Here is a 26,602-nt window from a genome sequence, read left to right on the forward strand (position 1 = left end):
TCTCGGCAGATCATGCATACTGCGACTTTGTTCAGAAGAAAATAAACATCTGAAATGCACAGTATTTTCGTACATACAAGATGAAAAATAAGGAAGCAACGTCACATCGGCAGCAAATAAACATATGATCTCACATGAAAGCACAATAATCATGGACCGCCACAATGAGAAAGACATAATCTCAGAGTGAACACAGACAAATGCATGTAAAGCTATCCACATTGTTACCATCAGATTGTATTTGGATACCACGGCTAAACTGATCCCTTTACCATCATTTACTGGTCCCCTTCAACCAGTTTCAAGAAACAAACTCAGCTGATTTAAAGGTTTGTGACTGATCACCATTACAAAAGAACTGAGAAAAAGAGGAAACCAAAAAAACCCAGTTGATGCAAACATTCTCCTGAAATCTTTGACTTGTGGCAATTGTTGTCATTTCTTGATCAGAAATCAAGTCCCTTCACCTGCGGAGGATGGAAACGATCAGACATCATGTAGACCATTTAAAATGGAAATTATAAATATTTAAAAGATTTCAAAAGACTTGAAGCTGTGAAACATCCAAACCACCATACATAAGAAATTATAGTTAAGAGAGTGAACACATCCTTTATTCATGCTAGATCATTTACCATCATACCATCTACCTAATTTTTTTAGGAAAAAACTGAGGAAAAAGCTTTACCCATATTTAGTTGATTGCTGGGGCCAGTGCCGGGGCGAGGGTTGCGGCGGTCTCTGGAACAGCGGTTGGGGCTGGGGCATTCTCTGGTGCAGGGATGGGGCATGTGGTGGTCTCCAGGGCGGCAGTCAAGGCAGAGACCTTCCTGTGCACCATAACCTTAGCCTAAGCTTCCTTTGTGATCTTGTCTATGTGAGTGGCCTCCTTTAAGTTCTTTGTGTGTGGCATCTCTGCCACATCCTCCTCATCCTCGTCGTTGAACCCACACTTCATTGCCATCTTACTCTTGTCCTTGGCTCAGGAGTCAGGACCCATACGTCTTGGCAAAGGAGCTGCAATTTCAGATAGAAATTTCTCAGTAGAAGATGACTGAAAACCTAAAGAACTGATACTTCAGCGAAACGTCAAAAAGATCCATATCTGATGATGCAATAATGAAAGCAAATATGTGGAAACAAAACAACACAATACTAAGCTACGACAACGACTATAAGCGTCTGGATTGATTTGATAAACAGAAATGTAACACAAGCGCAAAGTACATGTAGATCCCACGGCTAGCAAGCAGTAGTAATGTACCCAGCCCTTTTATTGAACTCAGCAAAAAGTAGAAGAAGCAACCATATGCATTGTAAGAACACAGAACTATTATAAACAACGAACTTCACCAAACAGTATGTCCGGAGAGGACCTCAAGGAAGAATCAATCACCAATCAGGCAATCACAAGACCAGAGAAGCAGTTCAATCTCATATCATTGTCCAGCAGTGCAAAGCCTTATAAATTCTGTAAACACCACGTCTCAAAGTCACCAAATTCTCTTGTGGCATTTTCTATTTTTCTCCTGAAGAAATAATCAACCTCTCCATACAAGGGAGACATCTGGATTTTATAAACCAAACACTGATATTATAAACCAAACACTGGTCACATAAACAAACACGCAGACCTGGCAATTGGTGTCAAGTGTCAACTCGATTAACACAGAATTCAGCCAACCTATTTGACATCTAAAAGAACTTACCCATCCTAGGACTTCTACTTTTATTTTTTTGCGGGGGCCTAGGACTTCTACTTCACTTGGCTAAACAATACTAAACCAAACTAGCAATACATGAAAAATGCATTTTCGAGAAAAAAAACAAGAATAATGGATCTAATAACCACAAATCCTGCTGCACGCGAAAATGCCTGCACGAACAATCTAGCGCAATCACCTAAGCCTCTCCTCTGTCGCGAAGCCCAAGCATGGCAGCAACGGGGGCCGCGTCAACCAGCTCAATCATCTCTTCCTCACTCTCATAACCCCTTCTCTTCTCTCTCACTCTCTCCCTTTCTGATCGCACCACCAACCGCCGCCGCGTCGGCAGCCTCGACCCCCAGCCCCCCAAGCCCAATCCCAAGGTCGGTTCCCCAATCCCCAACCCCGCCGAAATCACTATCGGCTGCCTCGTCCAACGCCGCCAAAACACAATGCTTTTTTTTTCCAACCAGGCTTCCACCCCTTTCCATTGCAATAACGGAAATAACAGGTCTTACAAAGTCATATTTTTACAATGAAGAAAGGGGAGTAGGATGAACGGAAGCGAGCTGGTGCTATCAGGAAACCCACTGCAAGTATTCGGCATCGAATACCCGCCATGGGACAAAAACCTGATACCACAAACAAACTAGAGTTTCAAGCGACACACACATAGACCTCCACATGGAAGGACAAGATCCAAAAGCTACAGAGACTAGGGATGTCAGAAACCACCACAACAACTCTGGAACAGATCCAAGCAACAACCAAAAGAAGGGTACGACTCTATCAGGCGCAAGATCAGGCTTCAGTAATCATCAGCAGTTGCCCTGGAGCGGCGGAGCTGGGGCGCGAAGCATAGATGGACGAAGCTGCTGTCATCATCTTCTGGGCGCCCATCGACAGACGGCTTTTGTCTTCGGCCTTCAGTAACCCTGCCCAATAGATCAACAAAGCAATAGAGGAGAAAGTGATTTCACTAGGAGACCTCAACATATGATCATCAAAGGTCACTTTATTCCTTACTGTCCAAATGGCTCAGCAAGTAGCCGCAATCAAAGTCATAAAAAATCTCTCAAAACCAGGACTGAATCTATGAAACCAAGCCATCGTTTGCCAAAAATTTGTTGGAGCACAACTAGCCCCCATTGTTGATCCTAAGACACCCCAAACCACTTTGGACGTGTTGCAAGCAAAGAACAGATGATCATTTGTCTCAACCTGATTGCAAAAAGAGCATAAGGGGTAACCCATCCAATTTATTTTCCTCAAATTCTCCCTGGTAGGCAAGGCATTTCTACAAAGTTGCCACATGAAAATCTTTATTTTCAAAGGTATTTTGGCTTTCCAAATCCATTTATTATGAGAACCGGCTAGAGGTAACTCCAAGAGCTTATAAACTGATTTGGTCGAGAAGATACCGTTTCTATTTAGTTTCCAAGAGATTCTGTCAGAGGTGTTAGACAAGGGAAGATTCTCAAGCTTGGAGGTAATGCGATTCCAGGTTTCAAGCAAGCCTCCATGAAGCCTTCGCCGAAAAGGAATGACATAATTACTGTCCACACACTGCTGGACAGTACAATCTTGCATTTGACAAAGATCAAAAAGAACAGGGTGAAGATCACAAAGAGGAACATCATCCATGTAGGTATCTTTCCAAAGCCTACAAATGTTGCCTTGACCTAAGGAAATTTTCCTCCCCGCAAGATAAGTATCTTTTACTTTTATCAATGCTTTCCAACATGGAGAGTCGCTAAATTTAGGGGTCACATTCGTTATCGTTTTCCTTCTCAAATATTTCGCTTTGACAATGGTTTGCCACAAGCCATCTTGCGTTTCAAGCTTCCACCACCATTTGCAAAGAAGGCTAATGTTTTGCTTACGGAGGTCTTTGACCCCAAGGCCACCTTTGTTTTTAGAGCGGCAAACTCTAGACCACTTTACCATATAGTAGCCCTTTTCTCCTTTTTTACCATGCCATAGGAAACGTCTTCTGTGCTTATCAAGCTTTTCAATGAACGTTTTGTTCAAAAGGAAAAGTGACATGATATAAGATGGGAGATTTGAGAGGCAAGCATTCACCAGCACCAATCTGCCCCCAGATGAGGAGGCGCTTTTCCAAGCATCCAGCTTCTTGACAAATTTTTCATCGATAAAAACAAGATCAGAGTTTTTAAGATTGCGGAAGGAAACAGGAACCCCTAAATATTTCATAGGCAAAGTACCAATTTGACAACCAAACATAGAAGAGTAATGATCAGCAATGGTATTATCACCTCCAATGAGGAACAACTCGCTTTTTTGGAAATTTATTTTCAAGCCCGACATTAGTTCAAAGATGTAAAGGAGGAGTTTGAGATTTAAAGCTTTCTCCAAATCATGGGAAATACAAATGACAGTATCATCGGCGTATTGCATTATCGCCACCCCTTTATCAATCAGGTCAGGAGCTAAACCAATCAACAAGCCATTGGCTTGGGCCTCCAAAACCATTTTTGTTAAGCATTGAACCGCATAATTAAAAAGGAAGGGGGAGAGAGGATCGCCTTGCCGAATCCCTTTTGCACTTTGAAAATAAGAACCCATCACATTATTTATCTTCACCGAGATAGTACCATTATGAAGGATTTGCTTGACCCTATTGCACCAGAAATCACCAAAGCCCATGGCTTTTTGACAATCAAGGAGAAACTCCCAATTCACTTTATCGAAAGCTTTCTCGAAATCAAGTTTGAGGATGATCCCCGTATGTTTCTTACTGTGTGTATGGTGCATCAACTCATGAAGGGACATAATACCGTCAACAATATTGCGGTTTTTTATGAAAGCATTTTGATGGGTACTAATGATTTTTTGCAAGAAAGGCTCCACCCTAATAGTAAGAACTTTGGTGAGCAACTTGTAAATGCATCTGAGAAGACAAATAGGTCTCTATTGAGTTATCTTCTCGGCATCCGAGATTTTAGGAAGGAGGGTTATGATACCATAGTTAAGCCTTTGAACATCCAGGGAACCTTCATGGAAGGCATAAAATAAATTCATGATGTCACTTTTAACAATGTCCCAACAATGTTGGTAAAACTCAATAGGAATATTATCGGGACCCGGGGCTTTATTCTTTTTCATAGAGAAAAGAGCATCTTTGACCTCCTCCATAGTAAAAGGTTTGCTAAGGATTTCATTGTCCACATCATTAATTTTTTCATGTGATTCCCACATATCATGATTAAACTTGAAGATGTTGCCAGGTGCAGGGCCAAATAAGCTTTTATAGTAAGTTGTAGCATGCTCTAACAAATTATATGTCCCTTCAATCACAAGGTCATTATCTTTTAAAGAGAGCATGGTGTTTTTTCGCTTGCGGCCATTAGCCACACGATGGAAATAGCTAGTATTCGAGTCCCCCTCAAGGAGCCACTTTTCATGAGATTTTTGATACCACAAGAGTTCTTCATTAGCATATAACTCCATGAGTTCAATAGAAATAATGGTTTTTCGAATGCTAAGAGAAGGGGGTAAATCAGAGCTTTCCTCAAAAGCCTCAAGAGTTGCTAATTCTTCTTTAAGTTCCAATTTTCTTTTCTTGGCATGGCCATAAATATTTGAGCCCCAGCCTTTAAAGAATTTCTTAAAACGTTTCAGTTTTATGTTGATGATGCCAATAGGATCATTGCTATACACCTTTTTCCTCCAAATCTCAGTTACTAAAGGAAGGAAGTCATCCTTTTTGAACCAAGTCGTATCAAAACGAAATTCTCTGCTCTTAACATTGCCAATAGGGATAGAGCCCGAGTCAAGCAAGAGAGCATTATGATTAGAGAGCTCTCTAACTAGCTTCCTAACCGAAACCAAAGGGAAAAGGTCCTCCCAATCAGGGGACATGAGAACTCTGTCGAGCTTCTCCAAGGTAGGCGACGCTTGTTTGTTAGACCAAGTAAATTTCCCTCCATGCATGTAGATTTCACGCAAACCAAGGGTATGGATAACAGAGTTGAAGAGGTCAGAAGAGTGGTTGGTTACGAAATTAGTGTTCTTCTCTCCACTATGTCTTAAAATATTAAAGTCACCCCCTACAATGTAAGGCATAAGGAGATTATGGCAAAAAGAGGACATTTCAGTAAGGAAATCTGGCTTATCCTCCTCATGTGGAGCACCATAAACCACAATCAAGGCCCAATTACATTTTTTCATTTTATCCCAAAGCACAAATTGAAGCATGAAACGACCAAGCTTAACCGCACTTACATCCAGGGAATTATACCCTATATAAAGGGTGGCTGATTTACAGCGCTCCCTTTGCCTTGCCCACTGTTCATTGCCTATTTATCCACTGATTCATCCAATTATTCTGTGACACGTACCTTTTCTTTTTTCCCCTCCAACGTTTGCTCTTTGCACCACTTTTTTTTGGAGGAAGAGTGGAAACCGGCAACCGGCTGCTGGCCTCCCTCCTGCCTTCCTATTATTTTGGATCGTTTCCATTTACATCCACAAGTTTCTGGTAGATTTCGTCAAAGCGGCTGGTCAAAGCGGTGAACCCGAGTCCCTATCCCCATCTCTCTTCCAATCTTTCTCCCTACTAGTAAAAATGCCCGTGCGTTGCTACGGGTTCTCAAATTTCATTTCTCAATGCATATATATAATTCACAACTCACTATAAAATTCAAAATAAATCAGTGATATCCTACAACATGATAATACCAAACACGATAACAAGACAACATTATTGCGCATCTGCGTAGTTCTAGGCCTTCTTGTTACTCTTCTGTGGTAAAAGTCCCACACATATGTTCTAGACCGTCATAACTGTCAACTCAAAAACCTCTCCTTTTGGATGTACTATTGTCTCACAAAACGTAGATGCTGCAAAAACACAGGTACAACTGAACAGCCTGGATCCTAGCCTTCTGTTTCAAACATACAAAAGAGACTTAGCAAATCTTCAATAATAGTTGTGGTAAAAAAAAACTCCGTCGATAGTTTAGTGGTGCGGATGCTAATTTTTTTAGGCAGCGATTCCTTAACCGCTTCAAAAGAGGATGACCTTGAAAACCAAGAAAATGGGTGCCAATAGAGGATATTATCGTTGCCAGCTCCTAAAGTTGCCTACAAATGCTAAGACAACAGAGGTCTGTGGATCGTGCTATGAAGCCCTGAACACCAATAGATTGAACGTTTAGTTCACCACTCATACACGATGATCCTGGCTGTAACCTTCAACAATTTCTTGTACCATCATATCAAGACTTAATTGCCTGTGTCTTAGCAAGATATATTCTTGTAGTTCTGCAATTCGAGACCCACAAATATCAACATCTTTTAGGAAGCAACACCCAACCCGATCGCCTTTGGTGGCTCTTGAAATAAAGGATGTGTCTTACTGTAGTTGATACTTTCAGTGGGGTGAGGATATGCATGGGTGGTTTCGCTGATGCAATCCTTCTGTAAGGTGAAATAGAGTAGCATGGTTGCAAAGGGTTAGTTCACAAATATACAATTATAGTATCCTACCATGCTTACAAATAGCCATTTTGTAGTGCACTTGCAGAGTACATAATAACTCGAATTGATTGTCATCTCAAACATGTGGGTTCTGATGTTAAAGCAGATAGTGCCTCCACCATAGCAGATTAGTACGGTGAGAGTTCAGTTTTTTCTATTTTTGTCTCTGGCTTATCCAACCCAAAAAAAAATTTGGCTAGCAAACCGAATTGCATTGACCATGTAGTATAACATAACCATTAGGTTGTTAGAACCATGCAGTAGACTTAGCCAATATTTTGGAAATTTATAGAACATGAACACCTCATGAGTACACATGCAACCATCCAGAAACAATTCGATTGTAGAGGACATAAAACATGGAAAACCATTACAGTGAAGTGGTAGTAGGGAATACAAAAAATCAGTACATAGGAGAATTTAATTATTGTTAAACGTTACTTTTCTGTTTTCACTCAAGTCAACAACTCCAAATAGTTAAGCCTTACAATATACAAAGCTCTGTTACATTATCATTTACAGCCTCGAGTGAAGCTGTAAATGATAATTTTCTATATTCATACCTTTGTGCAATCAACTTCCTAATTATAGCTTGAACAATTCTAGTGGTACAGGAGCCATGCAGTTCAACAGTAAAAAATCAGGCATGGGCACCAATTCTTACTATTGATAGATTGAAGAGAACACATAATTAGGCATTTTCAACAGAAGGGTACCTGCCTGAATATTGGACAGTTAGCCAAATATGGGGGAAGGGATACATTTTTGTTATCATGGTCGACTTGGGGGTGCAAAAATTGATATAACTGATCGCGGGAAACATCTTGTAATGTATTTAACCAGAAAATTCGGTAATGCACCTGCGGAAGTATCTGCCGTACAACGGATTTGGCTTGCCTTAGGAGAGAATAATGCTTTCCGGAGTATGAGTATCATTTTCTGAAACCAAAATATTCATTAAAAAGAGAATGCCCTAGTGTGTTTATAACCTATATGTAGTTCTGATTATCATACACTTGGAGAATATTTGAAAAGTAATGCAGACCAGAATAACATAAAAAATTAAGTGATGGGCTTTCAACTACCATATGGTGCTTCGTAGCTTATAGTAGCGCAATACCACTAATCATAAACAATATGTGGAATTCAACAGGTGATAAAGTCAAGGAGATCTGTTTATATTTATCAGTGCATCATAACTCAAATTTCCAACCCATTCCATGTCACTTGCATAACTTCCATACTTAATTTGTCAGTATATGATAGGCCCCCTCTTTTGCGATGAAAATCATGCAATGGGATCGTGGTTGTATTGGATGACATAAATAACCTTCAAATCCAAAAACGATACGCTAAGTTCAAATTTTTGCTAGCAAGAAGATCATGACATCACATTCGTTTACACTTTATATATCCAGATAGTTCAATTTGGACAGTGAGCAACCTAGAATTTCAGAAAATAGAAAAAGGAAAACATGACAGTGCAAATATTGACTAATCTATGTGCAAAAATGATTATTACCTACATCCGCTCTTGCTTCATGTAGCATTGGCTAGCACAACATAAGTTGTAGTAGTACCATGACCTCTTAATTTAACCTTTAGCACAGACCTCAAAGCATCTTTGCTTTAATCTGAGATGGATGGATGTATGTAGAGTAACAACTCATCCATACCTGACATTAACATCCACGAGTCATGGACCAAATTTTCTCCCAGCCAAAGGTGTTGAAAGGCCACATTTAACATCACAGATTATCATCTAAATTTACAGTGGAGAATTTACCTTCGGTGGCTGGAGCTGGGCAGAAGAAGCATCTGTGGCGTCTAGTCATTGGTCGGTGCAGCTAGGGGCGCAGGGGTCGCAGGTTCGGGTGCCGCCACCACAGGATGTCTCCAGCGTCGGTACTAAATACAGCAGAAAAGATGTTGAATACTAATATCACACAATAAAAATCATAGAAAGAAAGATACTTGCTTCCAATATGTATTGCATTTTTTTTGAAATAGTTTTGCTGACTAAGATATTAAGTGTAAAAAATGATCAGTAGCTGGCAAACCCTACATGCAAGATACCTTCTGTCTCCTTTTCCATCCATCTTTGAGTCTCTATTCCTAAACACAAATCGCAGAGTAATTAAAGATTACTACAGGAGATACTCTTTTCTACATAAAACACAAAGCAATGAGGTTTCCATCCATCTTTGAGTCTCCATTCCTAAACACAAATCATGGATACAGTTCATACAAAGTTACACAGCTAAAATCCAATGAATGGATTCAATCAACCCTACTGGATACACAAGGAAGTTCTCAAGTTTATCAGAATAATGTGAGTCGTTAGTAGGATGAAGCACTTATTGCAGAAAACACATTCAGTAGGTATGTTAGGGTAGTTGACAGATGCTTAGCAAATAAGGTAGTCAGTGGGCGTAGACAGGCTCACCAGCTCTTAATGGCTTCTTGAATTATCTCTTAGTCCCTGATTGGTTGTAAACTCTTGCACGCCCAAAATCCTAATCAGATTCAAAAACCTCTGAGCCACATTAGCACAGCGTTTACATCCTGCAAACAAGTGAGTAGAACTTAAAGTAGCAACCAAGCTTAACTGAACAGAAAGCACTGAAGTTACAATATTTCACTTCACATAAAATTCACCAATTAACCATATGTACAGGCTATACCCATTCAATGCAGTGGAGGTTTGATAACTCGGAGAGGAAATAGTGCAGAGTTATAATTTAAAACACAAAAATAATTGATGGTAAAGAAGTCCAGAAATAAATGATATTCCCAAATATTTCTCCATCATACGGAAGAATGACTATTTTTTAAAAAAAAGAAAGTTAAACCTCAATTCAGTACCACATTAACTACCTTATTAACCTGAAAGATGCATTGACGGTGAAAATATCCATGCACAGCACATCAGCCCAATGGTCGCTGGGTGGAGCTGTGGCAGAGCGCCAATGGCAACAAGAAAACTGGACAATGCAGTGCAAGAAGCACATCAACTGTTCAACATCCCAAGTTGAATTATAACCACTCACTGCTAATTGGGAGACACATCTGAGCGGACAACACCGACTGCTCACATACCATCAGGAAATTGTATCCAATTCGGCCAAATTGCAGAGTAGTATCGACGTTCTACACATAAGAGCAATAATTTGGGCAATGAAATCCAAGTATATTGAGTTCAGTGCATGTTGCGTGGATGCAATAGCCACCAGCGACCAATCAAACAAAAATTGTGGCCTTCCGTCCTAGTGTCACTGACAACGTCTGGTATGCTTCAAGCAGTCGTCGGTGTAACCGTATAGCTCGTCCTTCGCTCAATAAACCAATCTGAAGAGGTTCAAAATAGAACAGGATTGTAGAGAGCCATACAGGTTAGATTGGTCGTAGAGAGCCATACAGGTTAGATTGGATCGTGCCCTCTTTTACAGCCGCGGTGCGCACCAGGAGCTTGGGCACGAATCTTGGCCATCGACCTCTGTAGGGCCTCGCCGCCGCCACGAGCCAGCCGTCTCCATCACGTCGTCCTCTTCCACGCAGCACTCCCCGACGGTGACGTCGCGGATCGAAGGCTGAGGGGAGATGGGAGAGGTCGGCGGGCTAGGGACGCTAGGACCCTCCTCCGCATGAGGCCGATGAGATCGTCCAGATCAATCTCCCCAGCGTGAGAGGACTGGGCGACGAGCGGGGTTTGCGGAGAGACAAAGCGAGGGATCAGACTGTAGGTTAGAGACGAAGCGTTTGTTGGGCTTTGGCCCATTTGGGTGCTATCGATGGAGGATGGCGAAAGGACTCGACGTATCGCTTGTGACGACGAAAACTTAGACGTATTGAGAGGTAGGCAGAATAAGGAACATGTTCCTCCTTTTTAAATAGTGTAGATTGCTGCACGCCTGCACCCCACGTTTTTCCCTCTCTCGCTACCATGCAACATACCGAGGTGGCTGATGGCGTGGAGGAGGAGCTCGCGCCGGAAACGCCATGGGATGGCCGCGAGGGCCATGCGCCTGCGTGGTGGAGGGTTTCCACTACCCGGGCCTTGCTGCCATGCCCAGGGCTTCGACTGGCCGGCCCTTGCCGCCATGCCCACGGCCTGATGTGTCGCGTCGCGCAGCCAGGTCTTCACGAGCGGTGGCGGTTCGATTGGACAAGAGGCGCCGATTTGACTGGACAGGAGTTGCCGAGTCGTTGAGGGATGTCGTTGCGCCTCCTCTCCATCCCGTCGTTCATGTGAGGCTTCTCTCCCTTCCCTCTTACTAATTCCCTGTTTTCAATCTATTTGTGAGCCTAGGTTTTTTCCCCCTCTTATTTATTCCATTATACTGGTATCTTTTTGTTTACCTAGGTGTTTAGGTTTGTGTGTTCTCAACATCGTTCTAAGGTATCAATTTATATTTGATTTCTGCATTGTTGGAACTACGATTTCTACGGCGGTTCATATCAACCAATACTAAAACAAAATTGCAGGGAAAACAATAGGGTAGCTATGCAGCCATTCTTAGTGAAAGATTTGTTGCCTGGAGGGTTTCAACGAAAACCATTGTGTGTCCCCCAAATCTGGGAGTATAGGGACCAAGCGACCTGGCAAAAACTGCTCCACTTGAACCTTATTATTACTAATGAGAGGTACCTTCAAATATTCAGATACTTCACTCAGTTATTATCACTCATAAACATACTATTTAGACTTAGCTATAGGGATTCGTCTTAGCCTGTGTCAATGTCTACTCCATTATCGAAGAAAAATAATTGAACACTTATGTTTCTTTGCTGACAAAACACACACTGTTTTCCTGTAATGTAACCAAGAAATGCTAGGTTTCCATCTATTGTATAGTTACTTGCTAACAAAGTTATTTGTTATCTGCACGAAATATACACTCAGATTTAACTGATGTTTCAGGGCAACACAATGGAAGGCTGTGTGCGATCCAATCAAATATACAACTTCAGAGAACGACTAAATTAAAGGAAGGTTCCATCTACGGATTTGATTCTTTTGTTGTTACTAAGTTCGATCTACAATGTGCCTAATTTTTTTCCCTTCAGGTACTGCAAGGTGTTAGTGATTTTGTACATAGAGGCCTACAAAGTATGTCTTGAATTGTTGATGCAAATCGCTATCTCAAAAGAAGCAATTTTTGCATCTACTGGAATGATATATTGGCCTCATATCAGGACCTCAGAAGCAAGAAAAAAGATCAGCTTATGTCTGCCATATCATCTTTAATGGTAATTTATAGAACAAGGTTCGCCAGGTATTGGTGATGTTCTATGTCCATTGCTGCACAGATGCTGAGCATGTCATCGGTGATTTTTCATGATAACTTGAAGAGCAAATCAAAAACTGTGGCTGGACCATATTCACTGAAACAGCTCTATTTTTCATTTACCTTTCTCATAATGTATTTCTTTCGTTATACTGCAAGAAACTTGCTACTAAGCTTCCTTCAATATCAATGTTTCCACCAATATTAAATGTGCATTGACTCATATGAATACGGGCAAACATTACATGATGTTAATCTTGACAAGTTTCTAAATTTTGTTTGTTATTCGCAGGAAGTGTGTTCGATAAAGGGGAAGTTCCTGCTGGGTTTCCTGATTTGGTTGATATGCGTCTCCTTCTCACAAACATGACGTTCCTTGGTTGATGTTAGTTTGGTTCAAATATTTTTCAGACTGTGTACCACATGCTATTTCTCCCCGTGGATCGTTTTGGTGGCGAGACATGTGCAGTTTGTCTAATATTTTCAGAGGAATCAAGCATTGTTCATTCAAGGCTGGAGACACAGTATTATTATGGAAATACGTCTGTACTGCAAATGATATCCTGCACCATCAATAACCTCATTTATTCTCCTATTCAGATCTAAAAGATGTTAGTATTGCAGAGTACTTGGAGAAGAATGACCTAGCCATCCACTTTGTTTTGCCGTTGTCTCTGGAAGCTCATGAGGAGTTGCATATCTTGGACGAGTATGTCAATAATATTTAGAGTGAGGTGTTGCAGCTAGATGAATGGAGTTATGCGTGGGGAGCTAAGGATTTCAGAGCACATAAATACTACAGGTTTGTGTTCAGAAATATCTGTCGTGTTCCTTTTCTTCCTAAGGTTTGGAAAACAAAATGTATGATGTGTCCCAAAGTTTTCGCCTGGCTTCTGACTATGGATAGAATCAATGCTCCAGACATGTTGGTTTGGAGAAATTGTCCTATTCCCAATGTTAATTTTGTCAGGGAGACAAGTAACCATCTGTTTTTCACTTGCCATTTTAGTGCAGTGTCCGCTTTGGGGATTGTTTGGGACACGAGCCTTGATCTGAGTAGTAGAATCTCCACAACTGCACGATTATGGAATAAGCTACTGTTTGATGTATATCCTTCGTGCTTCGAACATTTGGAAACAAAGGAACAGGAGGCATTTTCATAGTATTCAGAGTATTCAGAGTTGGCTTGGCTTACTAAGGTAGGAGACAGGGTTAAACCCGAGTTTAGAGATCAAATAAAAACTATTGTAAGTGAGTTGATAGTTTGAGATACTTACTGAGTTGCAACATACATTTATTTTTTACCTACCTCATATGACTGTAATATGAGGTACCATTTTCTGCTTACTAATTTTATTGTGCTCTCCATTGTTTTGTTCAGACACTACCTTATTTATGCCACTTCCAGCCTCAGTGCTCGGTCTCATGTGTTCATTCTTGGGTGATACCGCCTACACTATGTGTCAAGATGTTGTTGCTACATTAAGCAGATCAACAAATCTGGATGGTGATAAGGTTCTGAACATTCCATCCGGGATGACACTCACGTCTCATTCTGCTATATTTGCCAAAATAGTACATATCGTGTTTGAGCTCGCCTAATGATAAATGCACGTATAATTCTCCTTTTCAAAAGATGATCGTTTAACTAACCTAGATCAGTTTTAAAAAAGAAAACTTGATAGGATGATCAGTTCATCTGTTGTTGTTACCTTTTATATTATAACTTAGTAGCAGCAAACAAAATTCTTTCCAGATATTTTAAACCATTTTATTCACTCCAGCTCTCTTTAATTTAAAGAAATTGCAGCTAATGGAGATGGTTTCACAGCTCACATGTTTCCTACAACAGACTCATATCGCAGGCGACATGCTCACTTAGGTTGCATAAAAGGGATGCATGACCAGCGCTCAGCTCTCTTATCAACTACCGTTCCCCAGTGTCTACTCTATGCTATATATTGTACTGCGTGGAATTTCCCTTTAGGTGCCCACAATTGTTAGAAGAAATAAAGTCCTTGCTATCGAACAAATACAGAAAGAGTTGACATACCGCCTGTTGATGACTGAATCCACAGTCAGCTCGAGCTCATCGTCGGTCCATTGCATTATCCCGCTTCTCTCCTGGCTGCGTGCTCCCATTTACGACACGGTGTGCCACGCTAATAGTCTTCAGTGGCTCCTGACGGACAGAACTTCTTCCGCGCTGCCCTCTGCCCCAAACACGCAGGCCGTTCGTCCCCCACAGCGATTGACCATCGCGCTCCTGTTCAGCGGCGGCCCAAGCGACCCACAACAAGCGACGAGAGAACATGTTGTCCGCCGCCATCCCTATCGCCCCCAGCCCCCTCCTTCGCTTTCCACTGATTATTTTTTTCCGTTCCTAGCCACAGTCGCTCGGGGCTTGCCTTGGGTTGACGAGGTGCAGCCGAGGAGCTGCGCAAGCGCGAGTTGACATGCCCCAACGCTGCTGGCTGCCGAAGTTGGCGGTGCTGACATTGAGGGATCCACGGAGGCTGAGCTCCTCCACGGACCGAAATCGATGGGGCCGTAGCAAACCTGACTGCTGGCTGCTCGACGGACTTAGGCAGGGCGGAGAGAGGATGCCGCTCCGTGCGGCAGCTAGGCTCGAGGGTTGAAGGAGAGGACTGCGACAGCGGGATCACCCGTCACCGTGCGTGACAACGAGGACGAGCCGCCGAGGATGTCTCGCTGGAGAAGCCGCAGCACAACGTAGCTGACCTTGACGCAGGCCACGGCGTCGGCCGGGAGCTACGGGTTGGTCAGCTCCTACTGCGAAGAAGGACACCACGAGCTGCTCGGTGGTGATGTTGTGGTGGAGCGCGCCACTGGTCCTCCTCCACGCAGACACGGAGGCGCTGCTTGCCGACTTGGCCATCCACCGGCTGATTCTTGGAGCAGGGGACAACAGACCCAGCCGGTGGTGCTGATGGAGCTGGTGGCAGGGCGCGTGAGATATGTCAATGGATTTTGGGAGGAGGGGGTGAGTCTTCCAATTTGGGGATGGAGTTGAGGAAGGGGACGGTGGACTATGGCGTGAGTGGCTGAGTTGCGTTGTTGCTGATAGATTCAGTACTAAAGCGGTGAAGCCCCGTTATCCACATAACTTCCGCACTGCTGCCTCCCAGTCTCAGGCTCCCACTCTCAGACTGTCTACTAAAATTAATTCTTAACAATGTTCAAAAAAATCTTAGCGGACAGTCAGGCCAATCATACAGAGAAAATTGTGACGCATAAAGCCAAGGCAGTCATTAACATGTAAATGAAAATCCATGCCAATGTTGATTTAGATAAGAATATCCTGATCCCCACAACCAGATTACACATCCTTGAAAAAAAAGACGTTATGTCTCTTATTCAAGGTCTTGCTCTTAATAGCTCATACATGAACCCAAACGCAAACAACTCACACCAACATTAAAAAAAACTAACGCTGAAGAGTAGATAGCACTTGCCTAAAGATGAACAACTCACACCAGCATTACAAAAAGTTAGCACTCAAGAGTAGATAGCACTTGCCGTTTATGCCAAGTTGCCAACAAATCAATAGCACGGGCGCGGCGTGCCGCCGCGCCACCGCCACCTAGTCAATTTTAATGCCACAAAGGATACCACCTGATTTGCCCACAGAAGGAATCCACTTCCAGAAATAGTTATTGCTGGGATCCAGCTTACGGAAAAAACTCATCTTATACTCTTTTTTCATGGTTTCCTGGATACCAATGAAATCAAGGGAATAATCATGCATCATATCTTTGATGTAGGCCACAATACCTTTTTTCCCCACACTTCTACGATTCCAAAAGGCACCTTTCATTTAAAACGAGATGGTTTGTTTCTCTCTCTGACAACCCTGCCAGGATTCTGGGCAGATTTGTTATCAGAGATATTCGCAACATTTGATCTACTTCGAGTGTTAGGCCTAGAGCAAACTACAACAGGTTTCTTCCTAGCAGATCTTTTTTTCCTACTTTCAACAATAACAAAAGTATTTTCATTGTCAGAATTATCTGCCCAGTCCATAGATAAAGGGGTTTTTTCGCCTGTGTTATCCTCAATGAAAAGGGTATTAGCATGTGAGGATTTATTAACATTTTTATTAGCCAAGTCATTTCTAGCATTTTCCAAATCTCTAAGCATATCAACCGAGGAGAAATTGTTATCAGGAATATGAACACCCAATTTTTGCGCACGCAACACTAGCTCATCATTAGAGAGGACAGCAAAGGAGTTCTGGACGGGCAAGGATGAGTGAGTCGACATACCTTCAAGATCTCTCTTCCTCGCAGCCTCGGACACTTTCTCCATAATGTCCATGTTGACGTTGCCCGCAAGCCTGGTGCTGCATCTGGTGTCATCAGGCATGGATTTGTCCTCCTACATAGACGCCGAGTCTGGAGATTGCACAATGTACGCCGGAGAACCAGCAGGTGGCGATGAGGAATTCTCCGCCATCTCAGTAATGGTGGGCAGAGAAGGCCAAGATCCAGCAGACAGGTTATGAGCATAAGGAAGAAGCATATTTTGCAGCGGAACCTCTGTAGGAGACAACGTCTTGTTTTCTTGGAGAATAGGACAGGGAACCAGCCACTTATTCGGTGTAATTGCCTGAGAAACTGCAGGTGGAACAGCTTGAGAAGCTGCAATCTTCGCCTCATGCTCTCTAGCCATGGTCTCAATGAGCAACTCAGAGCTCCCAGCCTCATCATCTTCCTGTGAGTCTGACTCGGTGTTAATGTCAGTCACCACAACATCATCCTGTTTCCTGGTGTGCCCAACTGTATCAGACTGGCTGCCAAGGTTTTGTTCTTTAGAACTTTCATCATGGAGGTTGCTGCTTTGATCATATCTGGCCCTTTTAGGAGAAGGAGCTCCCGAATGGGCACCCACCACCACAGAAGATTGTGTTTTAGGAGGACCTCCCACGACAATTTTGTCAATCTCATAGAAGAAGTCATAGAAATTATCCCCAAGACAGCCTTCCGCAGAAGCAGGGATCATCTCCACATCACGACAACCAATAAGAACTCTGACATATTGATGACCCACAAGTATAGGGGATCGCAGCAGTCTTCGAGGGAAGTAAAACCCAAATTTATTGATTCGACACAAGGGGAGGTAAAGAATACTTATAAGCCTTAACAACTGAGTTGTCAATTCAGCTGCACCTGGAAAAGCACTAGCAACAGGGGTGATGTGAAAGTAGCAGTGATATGAGAGCAGTAGTAACAGTAACACAACAACAGTAATAGTAACACAGGAGCAATGGCACCAGAAAATAGTTGATACTACTTCCAATGACATGTAGAACGAGTATATGATGATGAAAGATGGACCGGGGTTCCCAGCGATCTACACTAGTGGTAACTCTCCAATAACAAGTGACAAGTGTTGGGTGAACAAATTACAGTTGGGCAATTGATAGGATTCAAAGCATTAAGAAAGAATATCAAGATCATTAATCATGTAGGCATGTTTTCCATATATAGTCATACGTGCTCGCAATGAGAAACTTGTACAACATCTTTTGTCCTACCAGCCGGTGGCAGCCGGGCCTCAAGGGAATCTACTGGATATTAAGGTACTCCTTTTAATAGAGTACCGGAGCAAAGCATTAACACTCCGTGAAAACATGTGATCCTCACATCACCGCCATCCCCTCCGGTTGTCCCGATTCTTGTCACTTCGGGGCCTTTGGTTCCTGGACATATGACATGTGCATACAACTTGTAGATACAATCTAAGCAATAATATAGAGCTTAAATCTAAGATCATGCCACTCGGGCCCTAGTGACAAGCATTAAGCATAACAAGATTGCAGCAACAATAACTTCACAAACTTTATAGATAGACTAATCATAATGTATCATCCATCGGATCCCAACAAACACAACACCGATTACATCAGATGGATCTCAATCATGTAAGGCAGCTCATGAGATCATTGTATTGAAGTACATGGAGGAGAGAATACCAACTAGCTACTGCTAGAACCCGTAGTCCATGGGGGAACTACTCACGGAGCATGATGGAGGCGGTGGCGTCGATGGAGATGGCTTCCGGGGGCACTTCCCCATCCCGGTAGGGTGCCGGAACAGAGATTTCTGTCCCCCGAATTGAGTTTCGCGATGGCGGCGGCGCCCCCGGAGTCTTTCTCGGAGTTTCGTCAATTGGTACTGTGTTTTTAGGTCGAAAGGGATTATATAGGCGAAGAGGCGGCGCAGAGGGTCGACAGGTGGCCTCCCCATAGGGGGCGCGGCCAGTCCGGCCCACGCGGCCCACCCTCCCGGTGGCCCTCGGCTCTCCTCCGACTCTTCTTCGGTGTTCGGATGCTTCCGGGAAAAATAGGATGTTTGGCGTTGATTTCGTCCAATTCCGAGAATATTGCCCGAACAGCCTTTCTCGGAACCAAAAATGCAGAAACAGAACCGGCACTGTGTCATCTTGTTAATAGGTTAGTTCCGGAAAACGCATAAAAACATTATAAAGTGCAAGCAAAACATGTAAGTATTGTCATAAATCAAGCATGGAACATCAGAAATTATGGATACGTTGGAGACGTATCGCATCCCTGCTTAGTTTCTCGTCGTCCCGAGCAGGTAAACGATAAAAAGAATAATTTCTGTAGTGACATGCTACTTACATAACCTTGATCATACTATTACAAAGCATATGAAATGAATGAAGTGACTCAAGGCAATGGTCTATAGTTGCTAACAAATAGATAACATATAGCAAAACTTTTCATGAAGAGTACTTTCAAGACAAGCATCAAAAGTCTTGCACAAGAGTTAACTCATAAAGCAATAAATTCAAAGTAAAGGCATCGAAGCAACACAAAGGAAGATATAAGTTTCAGCGGTTGCTTTCAACTTTCAACATGCATATCTCATGGATAATTGTCAACATAAAGTAATATGATGAATGCAAATAAGCAAGTATGTAAGAATCAATGCACAGTTGACACAAGTGTTTGCTTCTAAGATGGAAGGAAGTAGGTAAACTGACTCAACATAAAGTAAAAGAATGGCCCTTCGACGAGGGAAGCATTGATTGCTATATTTGTGCTAGAGCTTTGGTTTTGAAAACATATAGAGAGCATGAAAGTAAAGTTTTGAGAGGTGTTTGTTGTTGTCAACGAATGGTAGTGGGCACTCTAACCCCCTCGCCAGACAAACCTTCAAAGAGCGGCTCCCATTTTATTTTATTTTTTTGGATGGCACTCCTTCCAACCTTTCTTTCACAAACCATGGCTAACCGAATCCTCGGGTGCCTGCCAACAATCTCATACCATGAAGGAGTGCCTTTTTATTTTAGTTTCATTATGATGACACTCCTCCCCACCTTTGCTTTCTCAAGCCATGGCTAACCGAATCCTCGGGTGCTGTCCAACAATCACATACCATGGAGGAGTGTCTATTTTTGTTAATTAATTTGGCACTGGGAATCCCGTTGCCAGCTCTTTTGCAAAATTATTGGATAAGCGGATGAAGCCACTAGTCCATTGGTGAAAGTTGCCCAACAAGATTGAAAGATAAAACACCACATACTTCCTCATGAGCTATAAAACATTGACACAAATTGAGAAGCATTTTGAATTGTTTAAAGGTAGCACTCAAGCAATTTACTTTGGAATGGCGGAGAAATACCATGTAGTAGGTAGGTATGGTGGACACAAATGGCATAGGTTTTGGCTCAAGGTTTTGGATGCACGAGAAGCATTTCCTCTCAGTACAAGGCTTTGGGCTAGCAAGGTTATTTGAAGCAAACACAAGTATGAACCAGTACAGCAAAACTTACATAAAAACATATTGCAAGCATTATAATACTCTACATTGTCCTCCTTGTTGCTCAAACACTTTTACCAGAAAATATCTAGACCTTAAGAGAGACCAATCATGCAAACCAATTTTAACAAGCTCTATAGTAGTTCTCCACTAATAGGTTTAAACTACATGAAAAAACTTAATCATGATCTACTTGAGAGCTCAAAACAATTGCCAAGTGTCAAATTATTCAAGACAATATGAGGCATTTTCTGTTTCCAACCAAATAACCATAAGTATTGTAGCTTCCAACTTTTATCATTGAACATTAAAAGTAAAACGAAGAACAAGTGTTCATATGAAAAAGCGGAGCGTGTCTCTCTCCCACACAAGGATTGCTAGGATCCGATCTTATTCAAACAAAAACAAAAATAAATACACACAGACGCTCCAAGTAAAGCACATATGATGTGACCGAATAAAAATATAGTTTCAATAGAAGAAACCTGATAAGTTGATGAAGAAGGGGATGCCTTGGGCATCCCCAAGCTTAGACGCTTGAGTCTTCTTGAAATATGCAGGGATGAACCACGGGGGCATCCCCAAGCTTAGACTTTTCACTCTTCTTGATCATATATCATCCTCCTCTCTTGACCCTTGAAAACTTCCTTCACACCAAACTTCTCATAAACTTCATTAGAGGGGTTAGTACTCAAAAAATTTGAATCCACCTTGGTCCTGTAGTGACACATTGCAAGAACTCAATAAAACATTAGCTACAGCTCTCCATGTCTAGAAAACCTCGCTTAAAGTCCACAAGAGACAATGCAAAAAACAGAGACAGAATCTGCCAAAACAGAACAGCCAGTAAAGACGAATTTTAAAGACATACTTCCGTTGCTCAAATCAGAAAACTCAAAACTAATGAAAGTTGCGTACATATCTGAGGAACACGCACGTAAATTGGCATATTTTTCTGAGTTACCTACAGAGAAAATAGCCCAGATTCGTGACAGATAGAAATCTGTTTCTGCGCAGAAATCCAAATCTAGTATCAACCTTCGATTAGAGGCTTCACTTGGCACAACAAAACACAAAACTAAGATAAGGAGAGGTTGCTACAGTAGTAAACAACTTCCAAGACACAAATATAAAACAAAGTACTGTAGCAAAATAAACACATGGGTTATCTCCCAAGGAGTTCTTTATTTATAGCCATTAAGATGGGTTCAGCAGTTTTAATGATGCACTCGCAAGAAATAAGAGTTGAAGCAAAAGAGAGCATCAAGAGGTAATTTCAAAACACATTTAAGTCTAACATGCTTCCTATGCAAAGAAATCTTGTAAATAAACAAGTTCATGAAAAGCAAAGTAACAAGCATAGGAAGAGAGAGCAAGTGTAATTTCAACAATTTCAACATATAGAGAGGTGTTTTAGTGCCATGCAAATTTCTACAACCATATTTTCCTCTCTCATAATAATTTTCAGTAGCTTCATGAACAAACTCAACAATATAACTATCACATGCAGCATACTTTTCATGATTTTCAAACACATAATTTTTATCAAGTTCAAAAATAGTTGGATTAAAACTTTCGAATCCACTTTTATCAATTATATAACAGGATGATTGATCAATCTCAAGAGATATGGGACACATAGATAAAGTCAAGAACTCTCCAATCCCATTTTCATTAGTAGTACAATTAATAGTATCAAGTAACATAGGACCATCATCTAGAGCTTTATCATAAACATTTGCCAACCAAAAATCTTTAGTACCATGCATTTCGACATCAGGCACAAACAAAGCATTATCATAAGATTTATCAAAGTAGCATGGATTATCATAGATAACAATAGCATAATTATTCTCACAAGTATTACTAGTAGGTACTATTTCAAGAGAATCCACAGGAACATAACATTCAACCTCTTCCGGTAAGCATGGAGGACAATCAAATAATGTAAGAGATAAAGAGTTACTCTCATTAGAAGGTTGGAATGGGTAGCTAATCCATTCTTCCTCCTTTTGTTCGTCGCTCTCCTCTTCTTTTTCATCCAATGAGCTTTCAGGTTCATCAATTTCTTCTTCCACCGGTTCCTGCAAATTGTGAGTGCATTCTTGTGCATTAATGAGTCTCTCTTTAAAATCAATGATATAAGGATTACCATTGTAGCATTCTATGCAAGAATTAAGGATACAAGAGACATAATCTTTAAGGTCCTTACAAGCAACACAAGTTTCATAATTCTTAACCATGAAGGATTCTATCTCGGAGGCTCCCATAAATAAGACAAATTGTTCTACCTCTTCGAACCCATAATGAATATAGCAATTCCGATTATAGTTCTTAATTAAAAATTCCTCACTAAAGCCACATTGAAATTTAAGATGTTTAGTATCCTGTTGAGAGCAATAGTTTATATCATGGCGTTTAAGCAAGATTTTAGCCATTGTATTCAATTTTTCTATCATAGCACTCATTACTTTACCAGTTCTTGATTCTCTATAATTATTATAACATTCTATAAGCTCCAAGTAGGTTGTTGGTTCTCCCATAACAGCAGTTTTTAATTTTTAGGTTTTTCAAATTTTTATGGATTTTTGGGTATATGAATAAAACAAGACAAAAAGAAACTAAGCAAAGTAATACTAGACAGAAATAAACTAAGCACAAATAAACTAGGCAAAAGTAAACTAAGCGAAACAAAATAAAACAAAATAAAAACAGAGAGAGAGGTGGAGTGTACTCCCCAGGTGAACTTATGAGTAGAGCTATGCCTCCCCGGCAACGGCGCCAGAAAACAGTCTTGATGACCCACAAGTATAGGGGATCGCAGCAGTCTTCGAGGGAAGTAAAACCCAAATTTATTGATTCGACACAAGGGGAGGTAAAGAATACTTATAAGCCTTAACAACTGAGTTGTCAATTCAGCTGCACCTGGAAAAGCACTAGCAACAGGGGTGATGTGAAAGTAGCAGTGATATGAGAGCAGTAGTAACAAGAATACACAGTGATAATAGTAACACAGGAGCAATGGCACCAGAAAATAGTTGATACTACTTCCAATGACATGTAGAACGAGTATATGATGATGAAAGATGGACCGGGGTTCCCAGCAATCTACACTAGTGGTAACTCTCCAATAATAAGTGACAAGTGTTGGGTGAACAAATTACAGTTGGGCAATTGATAGGATTCAAAGCATTAAGAAAGAATATCAAGATCATTAATCATGTAGGCATGTTTTCCATATATAGTCATACGTGCTCGCAATGAGAAACTTGTACAACATCTTTTGTCCTACCAGCCGGTGGCAGCCGGGCCTCAAGGGAATCTACTGGATATTAAGGTACTCCTTTTAATAGAGTACCGGAGCAAAGCATTAACACTCCGTGAAAACATGTGATCCTCACATCACCGCCATCCCCTCCGGTTGTCCCGATTCTTGTCACTTCGGGGCCTTTGGTTCCTGACATGTTGACATGTGCATACAACTTGTAGATACAATCTAAGCAATAATATAGAGCTTAAATCTAAGATCATGCCACTCGGGCCCTAGTGACAAGCATTAAGCATAACAAGATTGCAGCAACAATAACTTCACAAACTTTATAGATAGACTAATCATAATGTATCATCCATCGGATCCCAACAAACACAACACCGATTACATCAGATGGATCTCAATCATGTAAGGCAGCTCATGAGATCATTGTATTGAAGTACATGGAGGAGAGAATACCAACTAGCTACTGCTAGAACCCGTAGTCCATGGGGGAACTACTCACGGAGCATGATGGAGGCGGTGGCGTCGATGGAGATGGCTTCGGGGGCACTTCCCCGTCCCGGCAGGGTGCCGGAACAGAGACTTCTGTCCCCCCGAATTGGAGTTTCGCGATGGCGGCGGCGCCCCTGGAGTCTTTCTGGAGTTTCGTCAATTGGTACTGTGTTTTTAGGTCGAAAGGGATTATATAGGCGAAGAGGCGGCGCATGAGGGTCGACAGGGTGGCCTCCCCATAGGGGGGCGCCGTGTCCGGCCCGCGCGGCCCACCCTCCCGGTGGCCCCCTGGCTCTCCTCCGACTCTTCTTCGGTGTTCTGGATGCTTCCGGGAAAAATAGGATGTTTGGCGTTGATTTCGTCCAATTCCGAGAATATTGCCCGAACAGCCTTTCTGGAACCAAAAACAGCAGAAAACAGGAACTGACACTGTGGCATCTTGTTAATAGGTTAGTTCCGGAAAACGCATAAAAACATTATAAAGTGCAAGCAAAACATGTAAGTATTGTCATAAATCAAGCATGGAACATCAGAAATTATGGATACGTTGGAGACGTATCACATACTCAGGCTTGTGCAGGGTCGAAGGGTCCAACTCCAGAGAGACACCAACCAACCCACCAGCATAGAAAACATTGGCATCACATCTTTTATCAAGGGGAATGTTGCTCACTTTGACCCAGGCCTTCTGCAGGACAGCTTTGGCCCCAATTGAGGCTGTCCAGGCAGATAACCTCAGAGTCGCATCTACTGTCTTGAGATGCATCTTAGCCCCATAATAGACAGCACGCTCAACCTCCACAGCAGTAGGGAACCTCATAATGTACTGGTTAGGGCCCAAGGATCTTGTTGTACATCTCCAACTGTCTCCAAAAGCGATATTGAACTCTTTCTCAAGCTCTCTATGAGTTATGTCCCCCTCCAACACAGTAATCACTACACTGCTGGCTCTCTCTTTGCTCTGCTTTGCAGAACTATGGTCCGGCATATAGAAGAAGCCACGCCCATGAGCCTGAAACCCACACATTGATGGAACACACTCCCAGGGTAGGATAGTTTGACAGATCTGAGCAACATGGCCCAATTTTTTGCACCGATCACAGCGAATGGTAGGCCAACGAGCAGTATAATGTCCAGAGATGTTGCAATGGAGGCAGGGAGGGGGATCAGCGGCAGCCATGGGACGATTGGGACCAGGCCCTTGAGCAAGCATGGTCTTACCAGACGGGGCTGAGGAGATAGCTTCCTGCCGGCGCTGCTCCGACTCCCTCGCTGCCCTCTCCCAACGGTCATCGGACTGCAGCGAGCCAGAGCCCCTGGTGTTGTTGGAGGAAGTCTGAGGAACATCCTCCCTCTGCCAGACATGCCAGCCGCGCCCACGAGCTGCCGGCTGGTTTCGGTTTCCCCTGCCCGGGCCGAAACGCCCGCCGCCGCCATCACCCATAGCACGCGGAGGAGAAGCCGCCACTTGAGCAAAGGACCGAGGATCGCCGGCTACTTTCCCACTCCACCAACGGAAGGATTCGGTAGCGGGGGAAGGAGGAACCCTAGTTTTTTACCAGAAATGGGCGAGGAGGGAGTCGAGATCTGATCCGGTGGCGGCGCTGGGGTTGGGTATAAGAGGCGTAGGGTTACCTGTCCCTACCTGGCGGCGACCACCATTGTTGCGAGAAGCGGAGGTCGTAGGATCAGGACACGTGCTCGGATCTCGCGTTGCCATGGCCGAGAGGGCTTTTGGGCCACAGCCCAGGTCCAGCGACTGGGCGATCTCTGGTTCCAATGGCCATGGCGGCCCACCGAGAATTCCCGCCGCCGGCGACCGTGGTACGAGCCAATCCTTCCACCGCCCTGGATCAATGAGGTGGTCTTCCCTTACGCGACGGCTGCGCCACCGTGAATTGTTGATGAAGAGCCCGGGGACGTGGCATGATGAGCTCCTCAATAGAGGCTGGGAATGGCGTCGGATCTGGTCTCTGCGTCTGAGGAGCCGCATCTCCCCCGCCAAAGAGCGACTCCGGCGGCAACGGCCAGGACGGGATACGAGCGTCGTGCCGGGGAAAAGCGATCGCGCCGCCGAACTTGATTATCTCATTCGCACCGAGCGCCCTCGAATCGACGATGAGCTCCTTGGAATCGAGAAGGAGGAGGCGCGCCCGAGCATGGTGAGCCACAAGGACTCCGTCGAGGATGGGGAAATTCGGCGATCGCCGGGACGCGACGAGGACGCCATCGTCACACGCCAGGACGAGACACGCGACGAGGATGCCATCGTCACACGCCAAAACACAATGCTGATCGCGGAGGGGAAAGATCATACCGAGTCATGTTGCCGGCGAGCGAGAGGGGACGCTCGGAGATCGTCAGTCCAGTCGCTGCGGCGTCAGCGCTCAGCGGCAGGCGTCGCTTCTTCGGACGGATATTTCGGGAAGACGCTCACTCTCGCTGTAATATTATCACAACCAGCGCAACAAGCCCAGCACGTATCTTAAAGCGGGCCTAAGCCCGGACCGGTTCGCAGCGTGTGTGGTCTGG

The 26,602-nt window shown here is 43.1% G+C and overlaps 3 long non-coding RNA genes across 11 annotated transcripts; 1 reads left to right on the forward strand and 2 right to left on the reverse strand.

The window, feature by feature from the left end:
- Window positions 1-108: 108 nt before the first annotated feature.
- On the reverse strand, window positions 109-26,517 carry LOC127296628 (uncharacterized). The gene is made up of 3 exons (XR_007848597.1): window positions 26,388-26,517; window positions 689-1,017; window positions 109-467 (listed from the first exon to the last, which is right to left on the reverse strand). It is a non-coding gene; the product is annotated as an uncharacterized lncRNA (long non-coding RNA).
- On the reverse strand, window positions 6,853-15,576 carry LOC127296627 (uncharacterized). 9 transcript variants are annotated; one of them, XR_007848591.2, is made up of 7 exons: window positions 14,550-15,576; window positions 9,655-9,773; window positions 9,274-9,323; window positions 8,995-9,116; window positions 8,731-8,884; window positions 8,069-8,147; window positions 6,853-7,148 (listed from the first exon to the last, which is right to left on the reverse strand). It is a non-coding gene; the product is annotated as an uncharacterized lncRNA (long non-coding RNA). The 9 variants fall into 9 exon arrangements; XR_007848596.2 differs by having other exon boundaries at window positions 6,853-7,924; XR_011743928.1 differs by having other exon boundaries at window positions 7,873-8,147.
- LOC127296629 (uncharacterized) lies at window positions 11,137-13,892 on the forward strand. Its single transcript, XR_007848598.2, has 2 exons — window positions 11,137-12,201; window positions 12,276-13,892. It is a non-coding gene; the product is annotated as an uncharacterized lncRNA (long non-coding RNA).
- Window positions 26,518-26,602: the final 85 nt, after the last annotated feature.

This window comes from Lolium perenne, chromosome 4 (genome assembly GCF_019359855.2).
Source record: "Lolium perenne isolate Kyuss_39 chromosome 4, Kyuss_2.0, whole genome shotgun sequence".
Taxonomy (NCBI): Eukaryota; Viridiplantae; Streptophyta; class Magnoliopsida; order Poales; family Poaceae; genus Lolium; species Lolium perenne.